The sequence below is a fragment of the Periplaneta americana genome, chromosome 1, assembly GCF_040183065.1.
Source record: "Periplaneta americana isolate PAMFEO1 chromosome 1, P.americana_PAMFEO1_priV1, whole genome shotgun sequence".
NCBI lineage: Eukaryota > Metazoa > Arthropoda > Insecta > Blattodea > Blattidae > Periplaneta > Periplaneta americana.
The window spans coordinates 153239259-153262234 of NC_091117.1; positions in this window are offsets into that span (position 1 = coordinate 153239259).

Here is a 22976-nt window from a genome sequence, read left to right on the forward strand (position 1 = left end):
CGAATGTCTTCGGATCCGCTCTCGTAAACTGCTCGGGTGCAGCGGAGAGAGCTCTTGCACAAAGAGCACAGATTGCTGACCACTGCAAAATATGGACAAACCACCCCGTCCTCTGATTTCATCGCCCTATCACTTAAAATCAATAATATTTGGTTGTGAAATACGACCGACAAAGATATTGACATAAATTGCAAAAGTAATTAGCAGCGGAAAGACAAGATTCCCTGGACATTGAATTCTACAGAAATTATTATGGAACTACAGACTTAAGATAACGAAGAGAAGCAGTCTGTCCTATGAAAAGGTACAGTAATCAGCTGCGGATAGCATATATATAGTCAGGATCAGCTTACTTAATATCATAAGGGTGAAACCTAACCATTTTCTCCCTATTACTACATATGCTAGTGAATTATAGTGATTTTCTAGCTCTCAGGTTGAATTTTGTTTACCAACTTCGTTTCGAATTTCGGGTACTGACAAATACTACAATTGCTAGTTATTTTCTAACTGTTATGTTGACAGCAATGATTTCGGTTTTCAGTATAGGAAACTGATGAAAATGGAAAGTAAGGAAATACATTTTTAGGTTAGGTCTCATGAATCGTAAACTCTTTAGTCAAAGCAATAAATTTCATGTCAGACAAAATACATTTTAATAATAGATCATAACTAGTCCTAATGACTCACATAATATGCGAGAAGTTCAGGAGGAAAACCTATTATTTCATAAGTTATTGAATCATTTAGGAAACACCTCAAAACATAAAGATGAGATGTGGTAAATATAAGCAAGACATTATTTATTATTATTATTATTATTATTATTATTATTATTATTATTATTATTATTATTATTATTATTATTATTTCAGTACGTAGCATTGTGATCTTACCCTCTTTGGTGATATCTACTATTAGTTGGCTATACTGAAGAGACTGCCAAATTAGCCTTTTAGGGTGATATTCATAGACATTTCGCAGCACGCGCTACGAGCGTACTAAGCTAGCCACGGCTATCCACTGGTTACTAGTACAGAATTCAAATCATATCCTATCGCTAACACTGGTTTATGAATACGAAAAACTCTGATAATCCACCGAAAACCCGCGCTAAAAATGTCTATGAATACGGCCCTTAGGAACTACACTTACGTGATCCTCACTATACATGGAGACGGAACGGACCTCTGACTTAATCCTTGTTTTTCACAATGAAGACATAAGAAGAGGAATATAAAAAGAGATAACAAATGAAATGTTCGTATTTTGATGTGAAGAATGAATATGCAAAGCATCTACTGACGTCAATGCTACCGGCAGGTGCCCACACAGAGATTTAAATGATACAGCACTATCGACTCCAATTGGCTTTTCGTAAACAAGATAATTGAACTCTTTCAACCTTTTATTACGGAAGGACACTGTGCTATAACGGGTCTACAGCCTCAGATTAGTATAAAAAAGAAGTAAATTACTTGCAGGTGAATTACACTGCTATCACATAATACGTCACATTTGCTGGGCAATTTTCAATCTGTCAAGGTTCATCTGACCTTCTTGTATCTCGTCGGTTATATAAGTGAGTCTAGCTGTAACTGATGTGTGCAACGAAGGCAAATAATATCAACTAAGCAGTAATCACACTGAACACATTGCGCCTAAAATTTGCTAGAATATTTCCAAGATCATGTACATCAGCAGTAATATAGGGTAAACTTGCCTAATTTCGCGGTAAGTTCAATAAATCGGAATGTTTAGACCTTATTACTGACTGAAATATATTTCAAACGAGTGAGATTTTTTGACAAAGTTATACATTATAACGTTTGTTCACAAAAAAAATGTTGAGATTGAATGACCTTGAAAACAAAAGATAAATGGAAAAACAGCATTCTGCCAAATTAGGAATAGTACTATGCTAATTTCGCATTACGCTTTCCTAATTTCACAGTATGTGCAAATCCCGAGTAATTTTACTGAATTTGTGCATAAATTTAACCTTCAACCTCCCTGTATCCCTTGCACGAAAAATCTGGTTCATAACGAAGAAGTCATCGAAAAATTTTATGAAACCAATCTTCACACTATAAACATTGTTACCACTGTTCACCATTCATATCAACTTTGAAACTTTTATTGCAGGACTGACAATTTTTTTAATATGATTGGTAAAATTTTACCATCCAAAATAGATATATCCCTAGATCATATATAGCCAGATTGCTCGGTCTTATAGGCTATGACGGTAACAACTTTTGTGAGGTTTACTATGCTGCCATCTAGTTGTTACATAAGGAATCACGTCATAACTCCCATTTGAATTGCATTAGCGACTGTACTGCCATCTCGTGTTCGTTTATGGCGGACATGTGGCGATCCTGGCGGTTGTTCTCTTCAAAGTGCTATCGATTTTAATGTAGGATTGAGCAATCTGTTATATATGATCTGGGATATGTCTAATGTTGTAAACATTTTACTCCTTTTCTCTCCATTGTTGCGCCAGACTGATTCAGAAACAACAATGGTATAAAATACAATCTGTAACCTTTTGGCTGAAACTTTGTTATTACTGTATGAAATAAAAACCAATAATAAAAACCAATAATAATAATAATAATAATAATAATAATAATAATAATAATAATAATAATAATAATAATAATAATATGGCGTGACATAGTCAATCCTGGAATGATCTTGAAGTCATACTCAGATGTCGTATATTATAAATCATATGATTAACACAAAAAACCAAAGAAAGTTCCAAGTTTGCTAACTGCTCTCGTCAGCCATTATTGTAATTTATCATTCGAAACTAAAATTTTGCTCCCAAAATTAAGCCTCTACGCAGTATACAGATTCCACTAGATTCATGAAATAGAACTATATTTCGAAAGCTTGTGATTTTCTCTTTGATATCTAGAATAATTTAATTGCAAAAAGCAATAGTGTCTTTACAAAAACAATGTTTTAACTCCCCTTGTAATGAAAGATATGTTTAAAACGGCTCATATAGGCTACACTATCGTATTCGAACAGCTGATATTGCCAACATAGGAAAGCTAACTCTATCGTATTCGAACAGTTGATACTGGCAACATATGAAAGCTAACTTCGTCCAACCAACGATGATACACCCAAAGAGTTTGTAATACTTACTAGAGACACATACCCGTGAGTGGCAGGCAAGAAAAATATCACAAATTGAACCGGCTAGCATCCGCCATTAAAGGGAGTGTTTGCGGCGCGAAATTCGAAAACAGTACCACAATACATTGATGTAGCCTTGTGATAGCCACTGTTTTAAAAATCCTTTACAAAGGATGAGTCGTGATGAAATAAACATGAATGGCAGAGGAGCGCTATATTTATTAAAGTATTATAGTGATTCATCTTTGGCAAAACCTAAAAAATAAATTAAATCACCCATATACACTCGGAATAAGTATGTGAAATATTGAATAATGGCAATGTCAACATTAATTTTCAGTATTAGTAGTATAGTTTTAAGGACATAATAATGGATAATTTAAAATTATCTATATTTCAGTCCTTTCATGCAAAGGAAGAGGAAAGTATATGGTGCTTAGAAAATATTTAGTAGTGAAATATGAGATCATAAAAATTCTGGAAACTGATTTAAAATATAATAAGAATAAATTTTATCATAAAACAATTTATTCATTGTGTAGTTGATGACCACCAAGTTAGATGTCAGTACAGACTTTTTAATACAATTAGTAGCGGTAATAGTAGGCCTAGGAGTAGTGGTAATAGTAGGCCTAGTAGTAGTGGTAATAATAGGCCTATTAGTAGTGGTAATAATAGACCTAGTAGTAATGGTAATAATAGGCCTAGTGGTAGTGGTAATAGGCCTAGTAGTAATGGTAATAGTAGGCCTAGTACTAGTGGTAATAATAGGTCTAGTAATAGTGGTAATAATAGACCTACTAGTAATGGTAGTAATAGGCCTAGTAGTAGTTGTAATAGTAGACCTAGTAGTAGTGGTAGTAATAGGGGTAGTAATAGTGGTAATAGTAGGCCTAGTGGTAGTGGTAATAGTAAGTGTAGTAGTAGTGGTAGTAGTAGATCTAGTTTTTGTGGCAATAGTAGGCCTAGTAGTAGTGGCAATAGTAGACCTAGTAATAGTGGTAATAATAGGCCTAGTAGTAGTGGTAATAGTAGGAGTAGTATTAGTGGTAATAGTAGTCCTAGTTTTTGTGGTAATAGTAGGCCTAGTAGTAGTGGTAATAGTAGACCTAGTAGTAGTGGTAATATGCCTAGTAGTACTGGTAATAGGCCTAGTAGTACTGGTAACAGGTCTAGTAGTAATGGTAATAGTAGGCCTAGTAGTACTGGTAATAGGCCTAGTAGTACTGGTAATAGGCCTAGTAGTAATGGTAATAGGAGGCCTAGTTTTGGTAGTATTAGTAGCCCTAGTAGTAGTGGTAATAATAGGCCTAGTAGTAGTGGTAATAGTAGGCCTAGTTTTGGTGCTATTAGTAGGCCTAGTAGTAGTGAGACCTAGTTAGTAGTAGTGGTAATAAGACCTAGTAGTAGTGATAATAGTAGGCCTAGTAGTAGTGGTCATAGTAGACCTAATAGTAGTGGTAATAATAGGCCTAGCTAGGCCATCAGCTATATTTTCACTAATTTCTTTACATTTAATACAACCAAAAACTAAAGTACATACTGTACAATACGGAAATTACACGATTAATTCATTTATTGTGAAACAAAACAGTTTTAGGCAGATGTAGTCTGAGGATTTTCTTATGCACTCTGCTATTATAATCCACTGTAATATGATGGCACCTAACCCTTACATACATTGTGGAAACCAACCTTATAAACCTGATTAATGTGTTTCTTGAAAAACTTTATCCAAGAAATATTCCGACATTCTGTAAACACATTCAAAGGAGGAACTGCATTTGGAATATTCATCCAAATATTAATATATGCATGCTTTCCTGGGCATCCTACAATAGTAGCTATGTTCGAACAATTATTTGCGGCGCAGTATTTCACCATTTTCTTATTATTTCCCTTCAAGTGTACTTATATTTATTCGTATTCCTCAATAATCATGAACTGCTCGCACTCCCGGCGAAGCATCAACTCCCTTTAATGGCGGCCGAACAGCGGTTCAATTTTGTACGCGAAACTAGCGCCGTTGTTGTCTCTAGTTATATATTACAAACTCTTTGGATACACCCAAGAAATGCTGCAATCTTCAGTCAACTATTCATTTCTTCAAAATTGTTGGATCTAATTTCGCAAGTTTGCTCCAAACAATTTGCTGCGAAATAAGGATTACTGCGAAATTAGGCAAGTTTACCTTATATAACGGTTGAGACATTTTAACGCTATTTACATAGAGTTGCCAATTTGTCAAATAAAACGTCACCAAATAATGATACAAAAATCACCAGAAAATCACCAAAATATTAATTTTATTAATTTCACTTATGTTGGACCATTATTTTGTGTTAAAATACAGTACAAAAGAATACGTCCCATTACTCAGAAATTACAGGCCTAATTCTACCTTAAGACTTAGAACATATTTCCTCTTCTCCCGCTTCTTCAAAGACGACATCCTCCTCTAGACAAGTTGTAGCTGCGGGCGCATATGACTGTAAGGTACCAATTTGTTTAAGGTATATTTACACCTTTACATACAAAAAATTTTGTTTTGTATAATTTTGCTCTGTAAAATTTTTATACAATTGAGAATGGTACCAGAAAGAGAATGAAGTGAACAGATCCCTTGAAATTATGTCTAAATTGTTTATAAAAATTATTTTGTTTATAATTTTGACATGCAACTTGAAACGTGATAGCTCATGCAGTTTTTAAGATAGAGCCACAGTTTTTTCATTGTGTTATAGCTAAAACTATTCTTTAGTGCCTGACAAAGAGCTATTTTTTATTTTTATTTACATTAATTAAATGTTACCATATATATAACTTACAATAATATTTTATGTTGCATAAATCATGTAAAAAATCCATAGATAATTATTAATTATATTAATGTTATTTTACTCATTGTCAGGCACTAGGGGACATTTCAAACTTCAAAATTATACCAATATCTTCTTGGTATCACCACATTTGGCTGAGATATCATATTTGAAAGAATTACATATTATAAAATTACTATTTACAGGAAATGAGCCACAATCTTTCAGAGCCTAGAAGACTCCATCATCATATGTCACCCCTTAAGCAGCTTCATGTCGGTCAAGTTTCAGCTTCTTTCTGCCAGTCAAATACCTCCTCCTTGTTTTAACTTCAGGTGTTGAAAGTTTTTTTTTTTTTTGGCATTTTTGTCCCTATTTCCATTGATGCAACAAATCCTGCGATGGTGTTTATTCCAGGGTTTATGCCCATCCTCCTCAGAATTGTAATTTATATTTTTGGACTCTTATTAAATTGACGTACAACATCATTGACACAGAAATTTACAGTTTTATGACTAACAGTATACTTAATTATGTAAAAATGTTTTTTCAATCTAATGATCATGGCCAGATATCTATGCATCTATTTCGGGACTAGAAAGAAGTTTATTTTACAAGCAATGCTGGACGAGGGGATTGACTGCTGCGAAGATCACTCCAAAAGTAAGTGATCGTGGCTGATGATGCAGCATTTTGGAAAACAGGACTTATCTGAAAAATCATAAGGCATAAATCAAAAATGTTTTATATCAAATCAAAGGGGAGAAAATTCTCTATCAAAATAGTTATATTTTGAAAATTCTAATTGTTCATAATTTTTTGCGTTTTGTGGGTGTACATATACCTTAAACTACATCTTTTGGTAAACTATACCTATGGCAGCATTTTTTTTTATTAGTCTTTTCATGCCGAATTTAAAGTACATAATAGCATGAAGTGTTTCAATTTTCATTCTATATCGCAATTTAGATTTAGTAAAATCAGTACACTGAACACGCGTTCAACATCGGCATTTGAGTATAGAAGAGTCAGAAATGATGAAGCAAGTATATCAAGCTCAAAAAAGGTATTTTCACAAATAGTTACACTGAACTCCATACTGTACTTCTATTATAAAATACTGTAAAAGTTTAAAAAGGTCATTGCGTAGGGGAAAGTTCCGGCAACAGATTAACAAAGCGAACTACAGATGAAACACAACAAAGATGCACCTCTTCGTTCCTATTTTCTGTTTCCTCATGCTTATGACCTCGTAACTCCTGTTCTGTGAGTTGATAGAGTGATGATAGGAAGGGGAATCCCCAAGTGGATACGTTACATGTTATTTTAAAATGCTAAGTGATGCCGACTCTTTTATTATCAATTAAGATTTAAGGTTAATAAAATGAAAAATCAGAATAAATCAAATATTAATTCTATGCGTCCAATACCCCAGATTTATCTAGGACTGACTTTTAAAACCACCAGAATTTCGACATGTCGCTAAATGACATTTTTTGGCACCAAATATCTTCCCAAAAACACCAGATCTGGTGACAAAATTACCAACTTGGCAACACTGCTCGTACATCGCAGTGGTGGTCTAACGTCAGAATCCATCGGTTTAGTTTTCACGGAGTTATGTGCATGAAATGTTCATACGGAGTACCGTGGGACGTCAGAATGTGTCAAGTTTGCTTCACGTTAAAGAATAGTATCAGGATCCATATGCAACACATTGTTTACGCTGTTTTTGTCTCGCCAGAAACTTACCCCTTCAACGACAATAGATGTAGCAAGATGGAGCTGCAGCCCACACCGGGGGACAGCCACATGATCTTCTGCAACGACGCTTTGGAGATCGCCTTGTTTCTCGTGAAACTCCATTCCCGTAACCTTCCTGTTCCCCGGATCTCACGGCACCAGATAACTAGCTACATATGGGGAATGTTGAAAAAATCAGTTTTCAAGACAGATGACACACCTACAAATATTGCCGAATTACGGGAGATAGTCATTTTTGTGTCCTTACAGCAACCTTTGTTCATGAAAATGTTCAATAATATTCAAAAACGTTATGAACAATGTGTGGCACGTGATGGTACATCTTTTGAACACATACTGTTCCAACGTAATTAGATAACATTTTAGTGTCGTTTGTTTTGCCGCATATTGTATTTCGTCGTTGTTCCTGCAATAATTCCTATGTGCAAAATATAACATTTTTCAGTAGGAAGAAAAAACACATTTATTCTTCCTATGGCAGCCGTACATAGGAGACTATGAATTCTTACATTTTCGAAACAAAGAAATATAATTACATATATAAGATTTTATTATTTGTTGTATAACTATTTAAGTTATTTAATAGAGCAAAAATCTGAACTTCGATAAATATGTCACATAGGAGTTAATGCAGGAATAACGACGATTTACAATGGAATTATTGTACCTCACCTGAACGACCCATTGCTAAGTATTTGACGCCAGATATAAAAATTTTCGTAATAATTCAATCATTTGACACACTAGTATAAACATTTCACTTTAAAAATAAATTTAAGGAAATAGTAAATAAATGATAAAGACTGAAATACAGTAAAGACTTATTATGAAGTAAATATAGAGGAAAGAGAAAAACAAACTATCGAACAAAACGTAAGATTAAACAAACAAAAATAAAAATTGAAATATTTCGATAAAATAAGAGCACATTTTTATTGAAGTGGTACTTCTGGTTCTGTTAACCAGCTAAGTGCTACATTGAAAAAAAGGAATAAAAATAGAAAGAAAATTTGGACTGAGAGAAGAAAGGATACGAACGATGGAAAACTTTATTATTATTATTATTATTATTATTATTATTATTATTATTATTATTATTATTATTATTATTATTATTACATCACCACCACCACTACCGTTATTAGTACCACGTCTAAGCATCTTTTCTGGCTAAGAAAAACTTTCTCTCTTTGACAGGTTTTCTTGGAGTAGGCCTACTTGGTTTTATCCTCTAATTCTCAACAGATCGCTGTTGTCCTAGTGAAAAGTAGTCCTCCTTTATTCCACCAGTGACCCAAGTAGTCGCTACAGTGGATTTAAAACGTCTGTATATGACTGAAATGGCCGAGCTCTTGTTGTTTCCAACAACAAATTATAGTTTCCTGTTAACCCGTCTGCAGTTTGATCACACAAGTGTTTCCTTAGAAATAATGGCATCCATTAACAACATTCCCTTCTATATTAGATTAGCTGGTGGTTTAATTGCAGGTCTTGATAATAACAGAGTTGACATGATCCACACAAAACCAGACAAACTAGTAATAATGGGAGGAACTCCGTCCTTCGCTTTGTCCTTGTATGCACAAAGGCTTAAAAGCATTCTGTGTACAATTACTGCACTCCGGTCTTTTTGGCTCGTATTCTATGTCAGTCCATTTACCTAGTGTGTCAGTTAATTAGTGAAAGGTTAAGTTCGAGACTTAGTAATGAGTTAGTGGATGTTAACTTAGCTATTGAGTTAATGAGTTACTGATTCAGTGTATTAATTAGTGAGAGAGTCACTATTAAATGAGTTAGAATTGAAAGAAGAGTTATGTATAAATAAAGTAAAAGCGTGATTGAGTGAGTGAGTGAGTGAGTGAGTGAGTGAGTGAGTGAGTGAGTGAGTGAGTGGGTGAGTGAGTGAGTGAGTGAAAAAGTTGCCTAGTGAGATAGTGAATGAGTGAATGAAGATCCGACCAAAATAGTGAATGAGTTGAGCTCTGAGTTAACGAGTGTGTTAGTCAATAGTAACTGAATTACAGAAATAATATAATTAGTAGGCCTGAGAAATATATGCCGTTATACTACCAGTGCGCCTCGTGCGCCTCTGACTTTGAGTACGATTTAGAGTTGGGGTGAGTTTACGCAGTGTCTCGTTCGTTTGAACTCATGCTTATCATTACGGTAAGTTAGTCCTCAGCATTTGGGTGGTTGAAACCCACTCCTTTGACTTCGAAACACTACTGTCTGCTAAAGAAAAATAATTTAATGACTTTCTTTGTTAAAGAAAAATTGCACTATTTTAAAGATATATCATTTTCTGTCTGTAGAAAATACACCTAATGTAACATTGATAACTATTAGCCTTTTTATTTCACTATGTTAATATGATGGTGTATTACGTTTTTGTTTTACATAATGTTTCATTTCATATATTGTTGCAGTGAATAACAAACCACATTTTCAAAATTTCAAAGGAGAATGATTGCCTGTTGCTACAAAACACAGCCTCATATCTAGAGAAACTTCGTTCCACTTCTGCAGAAACAATGGGGGCATATTTGAAATATTTTACAGAAGCATTATCTGTATCACTATTATAAATTTCCTCATTTGAAATTGTCACAAATTTTACACAGAGCTATATATATCCATAATATTTATCCAGCATTTTTTTCATCTTGTTTGCTACATTTTTTCCTATTTCGTATTACAACTATTCAGTTTCGCCACAATATTGTGACAGCTGCGTCGGGAGACGAAACGTTGGTCGCTGCGGTGTGGCGACGTAAGGGGGACGTCTGCATGCCGAGATGGCAAGGGGAGGTGCACTGCGGCACGAGGCAAAGGGGGACGCAAAGCTGGTGGTGCTTCGCTGTGCGAGGTGAAGGGGGAGACGAAATCTCCCGAACAGAATCGTCCAGGAAGAAGCAGCGAGAACAGAAGTCTGTAGAAGTAGAAATTTCGAGCATCGTACTTTCTCGAAACTGTAGTTTAACTAATAAATAAGAGACGCAAGTTGAAGTAGCAGTTGTTGTTGTTGTTGTTGTTGTTGTTGTTGTTGGACAGCAAGCCAGCCAGTCTTGTGTAACAGTGAAGCCAGCTTCGAGACCGGAGTTCGACTTGAGTGTGTCCGCACCTGTGTGAGCGTCCGAAGTCCTGAGTTCGAGTGCAGTGGACCGCAGTTGAGAACCTGAGTTCGAAGTACAGTGGACTGTCTCTGAAGGTCTTGGGTTCGAGATACTGTGAACTTGAGTGACTGAGCTAGAAGAACTAGCCAAGGCAAACGAACTGTGAACTGAGAACTGACAGTTCTGTTTTGTAAATAGTGCTTTGTGAACATTAGTTAAGATTAACAGTTCATTGTTGTTCTCAATAATCCAAATAAATCGTCATTGTCGTCTGTGGAGTGCAATAACGAATACTGTGTTACTGTGTGGAGTGGAAATCCCATTGTTGACGGAAGTGTTTACATTCAATTATAGAAAATAATTATTGTTGTTTTGAATAGAAGTTCCATTCTTGTTTGAAATAAAAGTCACAATATCATGACTACATGCTATTTTATGTCTGTAGAAAATACATCTAATATAACATTGACAAGTATCAGCCTTATTATTTCACTATGTTAATATGATGGTGTATTACGTTTTTGTTTTACATAATTTTTCATTTCATATTTTGTTACAGTGAATAACAAACCACAGTTTCAAATTTTCAAAGGAGAATGATTGTCTGTTGCTAGAAAACACAGTCTTATCTAGAAAAACTTCGTTCCACGTCTGCAGAAATAATGAGGACATATTTGAAATATTTTACAGAAGCAATATCTATCTCAAAATCTGTATCATTATTACAAATTTTCTCATTTGAAATTAAGTCACAAATTTCACCCTCGGTATCTTGCTATTATTCTTCATTACAGGACGTTGAATGTTGCCTGTTACGAACAGCAGTATTCGGTCGTAATGTAACCGATCAACTAAAGTTCACTGTTGAACAAAACCTACTGAAATCCCCCATCCCAACGCAATTATGTACCGGTACCTAAAGTTAGAGGTGCATGAAGCGCAATGTAACGGCATACAATTCTTAGCCCTAATAATCAGTAACACAGCAAAGAAGTGAATGAGTGAATTAGAATGATTCAGCCACCGAATGAGAGGCTGCCTTAGGTAAGTGACTTAGTGAGTAGCTAGATAAGTCAATGAATGTGTAACGAAGTGAGATAGAGAGTTAATGCATGAATAAGAGAGATAGTCACCGAGGGAATAGAAAAAAGAGATAGTGAATAAATGAATTAGTAAATTAGAGAGTAAGTGAATGAATAACTGAATTAGAGAGTTAACAAATTGAGTAACTGAGTTAGAGAGTCAGTGAATGAGTGACTGACTTGAGAGTCAATTGGTGATTGTACAAAGTAAATTAGTAAATGAGTGACTGAATTACAAAGTAGATCAGTGAATAAGTGATGTATAAATGACACGGTGAATGAATTACTAAGTTAGTCACATGGTGATTGCTTAACAGATTGATATAGTAAGTTATTAAATGAGTTACAAAGATAAAGAATTATTATTTTCAGAGTTTCAATGATTTGGTAACTGAATGAGTTATTAGTCATTTAATGAATGAGTGAGATAGTGAAATACTGAGTGATTGAAAAAGAGAGTCAGTGAATGAGCAGTAAAGTAGAATAGTAAATGAGTGAATGAGATAAGTGTGTCAGGTAGTGAATGACTGTGCTAGTAAATGAGTGACTAATTACAAAGTGGATGAGTTAGTAATATTATTTAATTATTTGAGCCGTTCAGAGCAAAAGTGGTGTAAGTCAAAATTGGGTAATAAGGTTTAAAGTAAAAATTCTGTAAAATACAGCGCAAAGTAGCAATTAATATGTCCTTCTTGCTATCCACTGACTACTAATAGTTTAAATAAATTGAGTATTAATTGGTATTTTACAGAATGTTTACTTTAACCCTCATTACCCATTTTTTACTTACACCACTTCTTCTCTGAACGGTTCATTTAGATAGTGACTAATTAATTCAGATATTAAATTCAGTCAATTAATAAAAAAGTGTGATTGAATGAAAGCCTGACCGAGTTAGTGTAAGCCTGAGTTCGTGAATTGGAGTGGAGAATGGGTTTACTTACTTACTTACCTACTTACTTACTTACTTACATACTTACTTACTTACTGGCTTTTAAGGAACCCGCAGGTTCATTGCCGCCTTAACATAAGCCCGCCATCATTCCCTATCCTGAGCAAGATTAATCCAGTCTCTATCATCATATCCCACCTCCCTCAAATCAATTTTAATATTATCTTCCCATCTACGTTTCGGCCTCCCAAAGAGAATGAGTTAATGAGATAGTAAATCAGAATAGTGACTTAGACTATAAAAATAATTAGGAAAATGGTGACTGAGCTAATTAAAGAGAGTTGTGACTGAATTAATGAAGGAGAGTGGGTAGAAACTAAGTTAAGAGTGATGTGTTGAGTGTGACAAGTTAAACGCAGTATTTCTATTTGTAGAAGTGAACGGTATGGTCCGTTTGATGAGAAATCATTCATAACTGGTCGTATAAGGACGATCAACCTCTGAATTACCAGAGTTTAGGTTGGTGTCATTTGTTCTGAAACGTACAGTAGAATAAGATTCTATTAAATTGTAACTGCCAACCAAGAATACAAAAAGATAATAAAATTAATGCCAAACGAATAGAGTTTCTTATATATTCTCGTTAGATTATTTTGTTTTATTACATAATTATTTCTGTTGAGGTGATGGGAAAAAACTGTTTCTTTTAATGAATGCATTTATTTATGAAAACTTCCTGCTAATCGTCCGACTGACAATGTATAATTCTGAAATAGATCAGTTATTTTTGTTGTTGTTTAATCAACTGTCCGAAGACAGGTCTGAACCTCACAAGTGATACCAACAAGGCACCACTTATGAGGCAACTAGGCCAGGATATGTGGTAGGGTGGCCAGTTTCTTTCACCTTCCAGTGCATACATCGTCGGTTAGCTACATATTACACTAATCAGACTTCAGATGCATACAACCAATACTGTTCTTCCTCTGATACATAACGTCAAGTGAGATGTAGCCTACCGACTGATAATAGATGTACATATCAGCCAAAACCTCAGTCAGAGACATTATTGTTGTGACATATTTTATTAGGTTACGGGAACAAAAAGATTGTTTTGAGACACCTTGTATGGAGAGAGCTCACTCTAGGGTCAAGGATCGAGGGGCATGTTGGGTGTCGCCCGGTATACAATTGCTTCACCGATCAGCCACACTCACAGCCTTCGCGATACGTTCGTCTCGTTGCCAAGCGACTAAAATTCTTATCTCCGTCATAATCACATCCGGCTCTATAAAATGAATGGATATCTCAGAAATATATGCATAACTGTTAACTATACGCGTTGACTTTTTGATGTTTTCATTGAACCCAGATGTATTAAAGCTACAAACTCATTTTTAAAATGCCGGTAGTATTTTAATTGCAGACATATTAATTTCTTCTCCTTTGTCTTATTATTTAATGTTCTCCTTCTACTGACTTGCAAACCCATGCGATGAGGGAAGTGTGTCTTTGGACCAACACTCTCTCAAAATGGGACTTCTCTGACCATGTGGTAATCAGGGCTACTGTGGAGACATTACGGAACAAGTACAAGAAAAGGGACAGGCACCCAGTCCCGTGAAATGCAAATCAATCTTCCTTAAAGCAAAGAATCGAATCACAAATCGCTTGATTTGGAAATATAGCCTATATACGCGCTATCCATTAAATCAAGAAACGGACTCCTATGAATTTCTAAAGGTAGACAATTTATACAACAAAACTGCATATAGATAATGATAAATGTACTCAAGATTCATACTATACATATTGTATATACTATATGTACTGTATGTATGAAAAACATAGAGTCCATTAAGGAAGGCACACTGAAGTTGGTACTTGCCTCCCTTAATCATTAAAGCACAAAGTACTTTTACACAGTTACGAGTCTGTTATTGTTTATATGTAAAGGTTCAAATCTGTTTTCGGACAGTTGACTAAACAATAACAAAATAATAATAATAATAATAATAATAATAATAATAATAATAATAATAATAATAATAATAATAATAATAATAACCCCATTTTAACTTTTGACTTTATAATATGTACCTTTGTTTTACATTATGTATCTTGTTCCATTTCATAGACTACATATCTTCCCTGTTTGTTTATAACATAAATGTACTGTACTTTGTAGGTCTATTTAACGATCTGATGATGGTTCAGTGGAACCGAAAACGTTAATCTTTTATGTAAAAAACAGCATCTTTGTGTTCATCACATTTGTGAATTGATGTCTGACGGTCTTATAATAAAACTTTGAGAATTTACACAGCTTATCGTACCCAACATGGTTTTCAAATATATCATTAATTGTTTTAAAAAACCATTTATTTATTTATTTAGGCCTACTCATATAGGCCTATTAAACCTATTCGATTTCATGGTGTTCGCTTATTTTATATTGCAGGTGGGCGGTGTTCACAATCTTCAAAGGTTGAGAACCCCTGCTCTAATCTATTCCTTTTCCGTAAGGTTTATCTAGTATTTAGCAGTGCGTAGTTCTAACGAATACAACATTTAAACACTTGCAAGATTATGCTGTCCATTGCCTTCTGAAGATTTCCAATGTAACAGTCATTCTCAATTCATGTAATTGAACGCTACTTTCTATCACAAACATATTTGTTTTATGTTCTTTTTACTTTTTTTATTTTATTCCTCATTTTTTGCTAAATAGTAAGAAAGGAGTGTTACTACTGGTACTTATATTGTATTATTGTTCCCAGTGCCGAAGATAGTGTCTGTTGAGTGTTCAGAAATTTACTTTTGTTATCTTTGAATGCTATTTATTTAATGCAGAAAGCTGTTACATTTTGGTTTATTAAGACATGTATAATTATCTACAATACTTAGATACCTACCTGCATTTATGTAACTTGTGTATAAAGAGAAACTTTCTTGCACGAGTTGAAAAAAATAGAGCCACACACGTTATATAGATAATTTTATTTATTACTCTGAGAAAAAGATATTCCAGAAGAAATTTATTGTAATGTCGAAACAAAATACATACTCGTATATTCTGCGATGTCCAAAGAGAACGTATTATTGCAATAGATCATGGATCGATTAACAGCATTTTGTTTCTATGGTGATATCACTGTGTAATAGAGCATATAATGAAGTGTGAGATAAAGTTAGTACTATTTTTTTACTGTGTTCGGTGCTTTTCATATGCAAAATTATTTAGAAAACCTCTACTTTTTATGGTAGTAAATAAAATTACGTAACTACTAGACACTAGAGCAGGCCTGCACAAGGTTTGCGCTCTCCGAGCCGGCTCACAGCTCATGAGCGGAATGTAGGTATTAGCTGCGCTCTGTATAGGGTGGACTGGAAGAAGTAGTGATCTCGTACAAAATGTACACAAAAGGAAGTACTATTTCGAGGTTCATGAAATGAATTCCCGTTCAGTGTTTGCAAAACTATCTTGGACTATTATTAATTAATACAGAAATATTTATTTTACAGAAATAATAGAAATTTTACACCTACTTAAATGTACAATATCATTTTGTTATATTTTTATTTATCAGTACATGAAAACGAGGTTTTATGCTGTTGGCAGCTGAAAGGAATAGTAGCTTACTGATCGTAATGAAACATCAGTTACAGATGTTCGATGCCCGCCTTTATTAATGTTGATTATAGAAAACAGTTGCTCACAAATATAAATGTTGAGCCAAACATAGCAATCACTTTCACAGCCAGCCTGTGTAGTCGTGGATATTATTGCTAATGTTTAGTCTTGTAAAACTCAACCAGGCTAGTAGTATTATTCAAACGATCTTTAGCCCTTAGGCCACACTGAAGATCAATAAGTCCGAGCTATAAATCGTTAAATGTTATGTTTTATTTAACGACGCTCAAAACTGCCGAGGTTATATGAGCACACTTAAATGTAATCGATCTGGCCCGGAATCGAACCTGCAACCTCGGGCATAGAAGGCCAGCGCTATAACCTACCAACTGCGCCAACCAGACCCACCTGTAACTTATATGATATCGTTTCAACTGGTGTTGAAGGAATTTATTATGATAACTTTAAACTTCTTTCCAATTAAGACAAGACTTTTAGCAGGTTATTTTACGACGCTTTATCAACAGATATTGTTATTTAGCGTCTGAATGAGAAGAAGGTGACAATGAGTCTGGGGTCCAACACCGAAAGTTACTCAGCGTTTGCTCATACTGGGTTGAGGGAAAACCCCGGAAAAACCTCAACCAGGTAACTTGTCCCGACCGAGAATCGAACCCTGGCCACCTGGTTTCGCGGCTAGAAGCGCTAACCGTTACTCCACAGGTGTGGACCTTAAGACAAGATCTTGGAACCTAGAATTAAATTCATTTTGAATTTCAATTAATATTTGCACATAATCGTTTAACATGGCTTCATCACGAGCAGTTTCTATCGTTCGAAAGTAAGCCATATTACCTTCCCGAAACTGACTTACGAAAAGTGTAAGTTTACGACTGAAAGCCCGTAATTTATTCAATATATCAACACTGAGCTGGCCTTTTCCCTGAAGAGAGATATTTAAATTGTTGAAGATTAATATCTTTAGTATCTTTATGTCTGGACTCGTAATGACTCATTATGTTATGTTTCTTTCTACCTTTCAAAATGTTGTGGCAGATAAAGCACTGAGTATTTACTCCAGCAGCTATGAAAAAATAAGCATTTTCCCATGCAACATTGAAAGAATTTTCCTGATCACCACTTTTCCGTCTTTTAGATTTCTTCATACTGTACTGTAGCAGTAGGTAAGCAACGTGAAACAGTTACTGAGAATACGCACTGCACTCCACTAGATAGCTGAATGGTCGTTTCCCTCTCCCCTACCTATAGCAAGTCTATGTCATTCTGACGCATCTTCCTCTCCGATTCGGCGAGCGGTAAACACAGCTCTCCCGCTCCGAACGAGCGCGCGCGCTCGTTGAGCGCTGTTTGTGCAGGTATGCACTAGAGGAACATTAAGAGATTTATGGCATTCTTACACTCATACTCATGTTGTATTGATTCAGTGATCTACTGTATATCATAAGAAATTACGTATCCTACCCCTCTTTCTACCCATCGCTCCGCCCACTATACTCTTGCAAGTGAGGTATTCGAAAAAAGGCTCTATTTTTATAGCTGCTACGGTAGCAACATTATCTTCAACGTTAACTTCAAGGCATGGGCCGTTAGGCTAGTTTCGCCCCCATAGGAATTTGTAATAACTAAAGACCGTTTCCTTAGTCCAACAACATTGAAATGAGTATGAGTGTGCCTGGGATATACATTACGTCACGTGTCCTTCAGTAGACATCCTGTTCACAAACACACGTAACGCGCACTATAGGGTCACTCTACAACAGATACCTTACTCCTGAACAAGTACAGTATACTTCAGTTTAACAAGGTTTATGAAGTTAAATTTTACAGCAAAGGTTATTGTAATATAAGTTTAAATGTTTCATTCAGGGCAGTACCTGTGTTACAAGTGTACCGGTATTTTAAGTTGTAATATGTGCTTAAACATTGCATTAAGAGCGGTTCCTATGAAACAGTAACATTTTAAGTTAAAAATTTACATCGAAGATTATTGTGACATAATATAGGCTTAAATATGTTAAGAGTAGTGCCCCTGATACAGTGATATTTTAAGTTAAAATTTTACATCAAAGATTGTTGTAATATAGGCTTACACACTTAATTAAGAGTAGTAACAATAACATTTTAAGTTAAAAGTTTACAGCAAAAGCTATGTTCATTCTTTTGTAATACACAACACAACCCCGTCCTTGATGCGGGAATAGTCTTACATCGTATGTCACCGCGCGCCACTACGCTTAGTCAAGTCATTTCGCTCATTGCATAAACTCCGTACTCACTTAACTTCAAAGAGTAGTGGCTAAGATTCAGGTCTCTAGTAATAACTTATGTGGTCCTACAATCTATCCAGGAAACAGGTCGTCTTCCATACTTTCTAAATGTTGTGACTAGTTACTTTTTATTTGTTTTACTTTTCGTTTAGATTAAATATTTTTAGATCGTTCCTGATATCTTGACTTATTTTCTCTCGTAGAGGGCCTCCGGTCACCGATCTCAGAAAACGCATTACTGCAGACTCAGTCTTACGTTTATTTGTCTCTGTTATAGCTCGCTCAAGGAACGATTACCGAAAAACAGTGGTGGCGTTACTGTCTGTTTTGACATGTGTATGTAGGCATGCCGAGGGAGAGAGAGGTACGGGCCAATGGAAGTACTGCCTCTTCCAAGAAGATGGACAGATAGGGAGATCGCTTGTGAAAATGAAGAGCGTAGCAAGAGAAAAATTCGAAGCGAATTAAACGCGCAACATTATGTTTACGAATAAAATAATGATACTCTGCGAGAGGAACGCTCCATCACTACGTAATAAAATAAACACACTTGGAACAAGACACGTATTCACATGCAGTGGAACTGAAACTACGAGTATAACCGTAATGTAACTATCACAATGCAAGACTGATTCTATCGATGTCGTTTCTCTTCCGACTGTACTCTTGAATATCATTCAAGTTATCTCGTGACCTTTTCTGTCGCCCGCTCTTCCTTATCGAATTGTTTCGTTCGCATTCCTGTCGTCAGTAATAATTTATGCTTGCGAGACCTACTATATAAGGTCTAGGTTTCCATCGGGAAGAAACGAAAAGATCAATAATATTATGAACACATAGCGTATAATTTTTTTGAAACATAAACATACTCCGCCAATTCTGTTTTAAATATTTCAATAGCCGAGGACCACCATAATAATAATAATAATAATGATAATAATAATAATAATAATAATAATAATAATCACCATCATCATCATCATCACTCGTCCTAAACATATTCATCATCGCCAGAATTAGTTTCATGGTTTATTCAATTTATATCCTTCTCAATTTCAACTCGTTTGTCCAGTTCTTTCCAGATGTCTTACCTTCCTCATGCCGTTTGGATTGTGCTTATTGAAAAATATGACAATGTTTTGCTTGTTTACTCGAAATATGTTGTCTCCGTTGGAGTCTGTATTGTTGGATTTGTGTGTAACTCTTTAACCGGTAGTCATTTCCCTACGTATTCATTCTCCTTCCAGTACTTTTATTGAAGATGATACAAAATATAATGTTCTACAATTACTATTTACATATTTATACAAAATAATCATTTAAAGCATGCCAGTGTCCAAAATTAATCGATTGTCAACTGTTCAAAGAAGGTCGTCAGTTAATTATTCTGCTCATTAGTGAGGTAAACAAACAAATACAAGTCGGCAAGCGCAGACATGTGAACATCGATTTCTAGCGAGCCACGAGAAAGATAAAAACAAATGCCTGTGGCATCCCGCAGCGATGTTGTAATTTTTGCCTGTTTTACCATCGGACATTTTCAAGGCAAACTACCCATATGTCTTCTCGCTGCATCACAAGACAATCTTACGGTACTGCTGCTTTGCGACCTTCAGCTATCCGTCTCTGTGTGGAAGTACATACATATCTTCCTACCCTTTTACTGTAATCATACGGTAAATCATGGGACTAATGCTATATCCGGTTTAGATCTAATGAGAGACAAGCGGAGACAAGATAAGTCTCACAGCAACTAGGTCGGTTTCTTTGTAACAGAATCGTGTAATGGAAGAACAGAAAATCCATCTAATTTAATTGTATGTCAATTTAAATGGCATAGCGACAGATCAAGGTTGCTGTGTTCAAGTTTTTGTCATTATCAGTGGATGATTTACAGAAGAGGAGGCGAGACCTGGCATGTGAGCTGTGCAAAAGGGGGGGGGGGGAAGAAAGTGTGTTTGTTTCATGATGGTTAGGTTAATACAGTTCGTGGCATAAATCTCTCTGTAGCGATGGTGATGCGCTAGCACATTATATTACGTTGGCGACGTATATACGCGTACTAAATTAAATTACATTAAGTTAGATTAAATTGAGCTTAATTACTTACCTATGTTACCAATGTTCACGGAAGACATATTCCACTAAAAACACTCTCTCTTCAATAGATAACATACTGACTTCCAACACACAAAAGCACAACCACTTCTTACAAGCACAATGCCCACACTCAGCTGTACGTACGTAGACTGCTATTCGGTTACTGTCTGCTCTAGGTCAAGGCCGCATCGCTGCTCCTCACCTTATCTTAGTGCTGCCAACTTAAGCGCTCCCACGTGCCTCTGAGTTCATTGCGGAGAAACTTTTGCCACGCAGTGTATTATAGGCCTACGAATCTACTTACACGGAAGTTCAACTCAGACAAACCTATCTTCCCGTTGCCAACACATAAATTGTATCCCCGTCAGTCTAATACCTGGAAATCCGTCAGAAACCGTCAAAATTAAAAATAATAATAATAATAATAATAATAATAATAATAATAATAACAATAATAATAATAATAAGATCCACTCAATATCCCTATATACAAATAAAAAGCAAATTTTAACACAACCTAAATACCAATTTTGATTAAAATATTAATTCGTCAACCTCTGACTTGATTACTATGAGGAAATCTGAAACAGGGAATTCTTTAACATTGTGCGGCACAGTTCAATGCAAAAAGCAAAATCACCAAAAATTAAACGAAATGACAGCAGCTAAAAAAGGCAAAAGACGATATTAATAGTAATTTCTGCCATAAAATCCGTCACCCGTCAAAGTCATTATTTTCCCGTCCGCTACGTTGAAATTCCGTCAGTTTTGGCAGAATTTCCGTCCAGTTGGCAACACTGTGCACCCCCTCCACACCCATCGATGATATAGCCCCGTATGATAACGTCACAGGACAAGTCTTGTCTCCTCTACTATACCTACATCTTAAGCATTGTAAACCAAAGGAATTCACACAAAGCCTGATGAGCACGCATGTCACACTATTCAGAAAGAATGAACAATGGGAATAAAAAAGAAGAATATAGATCAAGAAAAGAAGGTGAAATAGCAAGAACAGAAGGAAAATTACAAAAAGAAGGAAAAAAGAAAGAGAAAGACAAATAAGAGGGATCGGAAAAAATGAGAAAGTGAAAAAGGAGAAAATGGAAGAATTCTGTAAAAAAAACTTTAAAACAAAGGGAAAATGGCGAAGAAAAAGAAAAAAAATGGAAAAAAGAAGATGGTAGGAAAAGAAGGCAAAGCAGAGAATGAAGAGGGAAAAAGAGAAACAAAGAAGAAAGAGGATATAGAGAAAGAAAGGAAAGAAGGGACTGAAAAGAGAAAGGAGTGAAAAAGTACACAAACAAAAGAGAGGGGAAAGAAAAGTAAATGAAAGAGAAAACAATAAAAAGAAACAAGAGAAAGATACAAAAGAGAAAAGGATAAGAAAAGTGGAAGAAAGGAGCAAGAAACAATCTTAGGAAGGATGATAAGAGAAAATAATACTACAATACAAAATAATAATGACATTTCATATGAAAGATCGCAATATAAATTAAACAGTAAAAAATAATTATCATAATTCGTTCAATAGGTAAGAAGGAAAAAAAGGCTGTAGACAAACTGGCGGATAAACAAACAGAAACATGTCCAATTAAATAAAATAGCAGTACTTTTTTTTCGGTACAATAAGGTACATAACCTTTTTTTTTTTTATTTTAATACTTTCAACGTGTCGACTAAATTTTAATAATTAATATTTGAGGAGAAAAATTCGCTCCGGCGCCGGGGATCGAACCCAGTCCTTGCTTCTACGTACCAAGCGCTCTGACCACTGAGCTACGCCGAATTCAATCCACAGCACCGGACCGAAACCTCTTCCTTCAATGTTTCCCTTTGTGGCCTGACTCCAAGTTAGGCATATAATTGATGTGTATGTCCTATGTCAACTGCCATTATATTAGGAGCGCACTCAGCTGAGTGACTTGTTTGGCCGGGATTCCGCAGTTACCTGCACAGAAATCTGTACAAATATATCCACTGCAGGTATGAGAATATTATAGATTTATTAATTTGTCCTACAGAATAATATCTGTGATATTGAACATTAATATTTGAGGAGAAAAATTCGCTCCGGCGCCAGGGATCGAACCCGGGTCCTTGGTTCTACGTACTAAGCGCTCTGACCACT